The following is a 5,640-nucleotide window of genomic DNA, read 5'->3' on the forward strand; positions in this document are numbered from 1 at the left end:
GTTGATGAAAAGGAAAAAAATATGTCAGATAATTTGGAAGGGACATGAAAAAATTCGAATTTATTTGTGTTTATGTGACTTGTGTTTGTGTATATTTTATTAGTGAATATGATCACAGCATCAATTATGCAACCACAAGCTTGTTGCCTCCTTGCAGCGGCCAAACCAATTCTCCTGGACTAAAAGTTGTAAAAGAATTGTGTTGAGTACAACCACTACAACCAACTGCACTAATGGTTGGACCAAAGTAGGCGTAGCTTACTTGAAAGAGAGATGTAACTGCACAAATCCATCTGCCCACAAAAAAATTATAAAGTATAAACAGAAAGCACATACATTTTGTTTCTTGTTACATCAAGATCAACGTCCAAATAACCTTTAGGAACTATATCAAAGAGGAAGCCGCGTGGAATTCTACTGTAATGAGAGGAAGAAAGAGGGGGGTGGCAGCTCTTCAGCGGCAGCTCTTCCACAGTAGCAAGATGGAAGCAAGGCAGCTGAGTCTTCTTCAGCGGGACATCTATGTTTGCTTCTCGACCATCGCTTCTCTCTCTTCCCATCTTTCTGTCACTTTTTTTTGTTTATTTGTTTATTGCTAATTAATTTTGTTTTATCTCATAAATTTTTTATTCCCTTTGACTAGCTATGGAATTGCAGAGGTACATGATCTACGATTTCACATGGTTGATATGCGATCTTTCTCTCTCTCTTTCTCTCTCTCTCTCTCTATATATATATATATATATATATATATTTATTTATTTATTTATCCCATTTTGTTAGAAAGACAACCTTACGTTTATTATTTATTTTTATTGGTTTTGTCACCTTTCTGTGTTACCAATCCTCGCTGACGCTAACGTGTCTAAAGCAATAGCTATGAGAAGTTGACATTAAATATGTCTTTATAAAAAATTATGAGCCAAGCTATTGTTTGGATTTTGTGCTCAGTTGTTCTTTCCATTTAAGATCAGAAGAAAAAATAGTGCATTTGCGTGGAAAACCAATGTATATAAATCCTGCTTAAAAGCAATGCAATATAAATTTCTTAACCTGACAGAAATAATAGATGTGCACATTATTACAAATCAGAAACTGCAAATTGCATAGGTGCATGGCCAGCCGAGGGCTGCCAAGGCGTCACCCAGCCCTATAATGCTCCCAAGATCACTTCCAGCTGCCCTCCGAAAAAGGTTTGTAGAGGGTAGGCCTTAAATTTTACATTTAGTATGCGATACATTTGAACAATCTCTTACAGCTCACACATCCAAATTCATACACGCCTAGTCGTTCCAAACCATTCGCTGATCGTAGGTGAGTTGACCGTGCCTGGGCTGTGTCCCTAGTGCCCTGCGCTTAAGGAGGAGCCCACAGACGAACTGAGGTCAGTGGCCGAGTTTGAGCCGAGCAGTTATCATCCCCTATTCTACCACAGTCTTCTGTTGCAGAGCCGATGAGCTGCAATCCCAGAACCTGCAGAAACCCTCATTGGTAGGATCGACAGTCGAAACACCCGCAGCCACCTTCACCGCAGCGTCCAGTGGGAGCTAGCCTCATCGACGGTGGCAGGCTTCCCCATATTGAAAAAAACGGGAATTCTCCCATCCGGTGAAGTGTCCCAGGATTCGTTTCCCCCTGCATTGCCTCTGTTTCTTCTGCGACACCTGATTTCTCTAATTTGTCGCGAGGAAAACCAACTCAGCCGAAGCTACTGTTCCGTCTGCTCAGCCACCGGAGGGCCTTTGGATGTCACCAACTTCTACTCCGCTGCTGCTGTTCTTCTACCGAGGGAGCTTGGCTGGTGTTCTCTCTATCACCTTGTAGAGTTAGGTAGGGAGCATTCTATTTTCAACACCATGGGGTGCTGGATTCCATCACCTCGACCCCCACATGGTTCAGATCCCACGCAAGTGTGCCTCCACCCCTTTGTGAGTGCTTGGAGCTTGCCACTGCTCCTTTTTCTCAATAAGTAGAGCATATGTGCCATTTGATATTCCCAGTCACCAACAGCCATCTTCATGATTCAGACAAATCAACTGACGGTGAATGGTTGAGTACATGAGCAGATTGGTCACACAGCCTTATCTCTTTCCAAAGTGATTATATTTATAATGAACCCCACCATCAGTGGGCCTAATATCTAAAACCATCTTGAAGACTTAAATGAGATAAAAAAGGTGAAACCCATCGAATGTTAGATTACTAAAACAATATAACCAGTCCGTCTAATCTAACGATTGTTATGGACAATATGGGTTAAACCCATCAAAACAATGAAGAATGTTTATTTTTTTTATCGTGGCGCTTTGATGGGACTCTTCCCTCAAGAGGCCAATGTGTTTATTTTTTGTAATAACTAATAAGACAGAAAAATATTAGTATTGACAATTTCATCAGGTTTTATACAGATGGTGAAGCGTATTCTCCGATATATAAAAGGTACTCTTGATATAGGTTTGAGAATCATGACTCAAAGTTCTTTAGATTTATATGCTTTGTGTGATGCTGATTGGGCTAGTTGTCACGAGACAAGAAGGTCGACTATATGTTTTTGTACCTTTCTAGGAAATAATTGTATTACATGGAGTGCCAAGAAACAAAGCACATCCACTAGATCAAGCATGGGTCAGAATACAGAGCCATGGCATCGATTGCCGCAGAGTTAGCCTGGATCTCTTTTGTTCTCTAAGATCTTGGAGTTCATTTAAACAGTCCACCGGTGGTTCACTGTGACAATATCAGTGCTTTACAGATGACCATCAATCCTATCTTTCACAATAGATCCAAATACATTCAAGTGGGTTATAATTATGTTAGAGAAAAAGTGGCTGAAAGATCTTTGATCACCAAATTTGTTCCCTCAAAACATCAAATTGTAGATATTTTTACAAAGCCTTTAACAAGGATTCAATTTCACGCCTTAAAGGAGCAAACTAGGTCTCAACAGTTGACATAGTTTGATGGGAGTAAAAACAAATGACGTCATCTCAAGCTATGGAGATTTGGGGATGAGCCAAATGGAGATTACGAAGAGACAAAAAAGGAAGACGTTTTGGAAACCAAATGCAGATTTATGTACATTGTTTTTCCACACAAATGCACAAATCTTTCTTCCAATCTTAAATGGAATGAACGATTGATCACAAGATGCAAACGGCTCATAATTTTTGATAAAGACATATTTAATGTCAACTTCTAATAGCTATTGATTTAGACACGTTAGTGCCAGCAAGGGTTGGCGAACACAAAAAGGTGACAAAACCAATAATAATAAATAATAAATGTAAGGTTGTCTTTCTAACAAAATGGGATATATACAAATATATATATATATATATATATATATATATATATATATATATATATATATATATATATATATATATAGAGAGAGAGAGAGAGAGAGAGAGAGAGAGAGAGAAATCACATATCAACCATGTGAAATAGTAGACCATGTACCTCTGCAATTCTATAGCTAGTCAAAGGGAATGAAGAATTTATGACATAAAACAAAATTAATTAGCAAGAAACAAGTAAATGATAAAAAGTGACAGAAAAATGGGAAGAGAGAGAAACGATGGTCGAGAACCAAACACACATCTCCCACTGAAGAAGATGGAGCTACCTTGCTTCCATCTTGCTGCAGCGGAAGAGCTGCCTCGGAAGAGGTGCCGTCTCCTTCTTTCTTCCTCTCGCTACAGTAGATTTCCACGTGGCTTCCTCTTTGATATAGTTCCTAAAGGTTATTTGGACGTTGGAAAATGTATTTGCTTTCTGTTTACACTATTTTTTTGTGGGCAAGTGGATGAAAGAACTCTCTTGATGACATCTGAGTGAGGAGGGCTAGAAAAACAACATTGTTTGTGAAGAATTAATACAAGGAGGAAGTCGTGATGTTCACACAAACAGGTTCACGTCTTCCTAATATAGGAACTTGCGCAGATCACACGACCCCATGTGACTCAGGTCCTATAAAATTTAAAGTATTCAATAATCTTCTTGGTTTTTTCTTTCTTCTGAAAGAAAAAAAAAAAACTGTTGATGAAACCTCTAGTAGTTCGATGAACACTTTCTTCTGATCTGCACAAAGAAAGTTGCTTAACATGACCTGACTTCGATGGGATACCAGGTATGATTATGGTGTTTAATTTTCCATGTCAAAGTAATTGCACAAACAGAATGTTGGAAAGTGTAAGGAACCTATCTGCAAATGTCAGCACTTAGGGTGTACATTTAAGAAGAAGTGGCCACACTGGATTTAGTTTATAGATAATGGCAAACACTAGCTGGCCTGGATTGAGCAACAGTTGCCAACATTATTTATACAAGCAGGTTCACGTCTTCCTCCCTGTATTAATTCTTCACACAAACAATGTTGTTCCTCTAGCCCTCCCCACTCAGATGTCATCAAGAGAGTTCTTTCATCCATTTGCCCACAAAAAAATTATGAAGTATGAACCGAAAGCACATACATTTGCTTCATGTTACATATATCAAAGACATGCTATTTTGTGCAATGACAACTGTCAAGTCTCAAAGTAAGCAGGAAGAGGTGAACCTGCTACTCTTTTTCCCTTTTCAGTCTTCCTCCCCCATCTGTCTGTCTGTACGTTCTTCCCCCACATGCTTCTCCTTTTCCATTTTCGGTCTTTTTTTGACTTTTTTTTTACTCTTTTTCTTTTCTTTCTGAATCGCACACGGTAAATGACCGTGATCAGCGATCGCTTTTGCTGCGGTAAAATCTCCAATGGAACAAATCAAATATATAAGATTAAGAAATTTTTTTTTGTTGCTAATTCTTAATACACCTTTTTGTAAATTAGACTGTTGCGGACATTTAAAAAGTTGAAATTTGAAATTTCACGACTGGTCGGTGAAGATTTAGGTATTATGACGTCTCCTTTAACGTAAAAGTTCTGGATTGAAACCTCTGACTACTGAGTGAAACCAAAGCTTGTGGGAGCATGGCCTTGGTGGCCCTCTCCAGATGGCTCCTCTGCAATGACGGCAAGCCCCACGGTATATCACTCTCTCTTGTCACCATCCGGCTTCGCTGTCTCTCTCTCCTTGGGGGCAGCAGTAATCTACTCGTTGGAGGAGATAACGTTCACGGAGGAGATAGAGATCCCAACAATTTGTGACGATCATACTAGGGAGGTGGAAGTAGTGGATGAACTGTTGGCCAAAACAAAGAGCTTCATCAGAAATTTCTTCCGCCAAATGAATGAGCAGGTTGAGGAATAAAGAATGTTGGGGAATGATTAAGGAGTGCACTGAAATGCCATTTACATATCATCTACAGTGTTTTTTTATATTTATTTGGACCTGGTTTTGGATGTTAGTCTAATTATGTGGTATTTCATTTCAGTTATGAGTAAATTAGAGAAACTAATGGTAAAAATTGAGATTGATGATTATTTTAGTGTGACATTTATGCCTATAACTATCTTTTGCGGACCTTCTATATTCATTTGTACCTGGTTTTGGATCTTTAGGGTAAAAGGCATGTTTTTGGTGTTTCAATGACACCCTCCTATACTTCAGCTTGCATGTTTGTGCTTCATTGTCTTTTTTTTTTGGTTAGTGACCTAAACAGGTAGAATACGTATGGAATTGGACACCAAATTCAGACAATTAAAT

Source organism: Nymphaea colorata, chromosome 5 (genome assembly GCF_008831285.2).
Source record: "Nymphaea colorata isolate Beijing-Zhang1983 chromosome 5, ASM883128v2, whole genome shotgun sequence".
Lineage (NCBI taxonomy): Eukaryota > Viridiplantae > Streptophyta > Magnoliopsida > Nymphaeales > Nymphaeaceae > Nymphaea > Nymphaea colorata.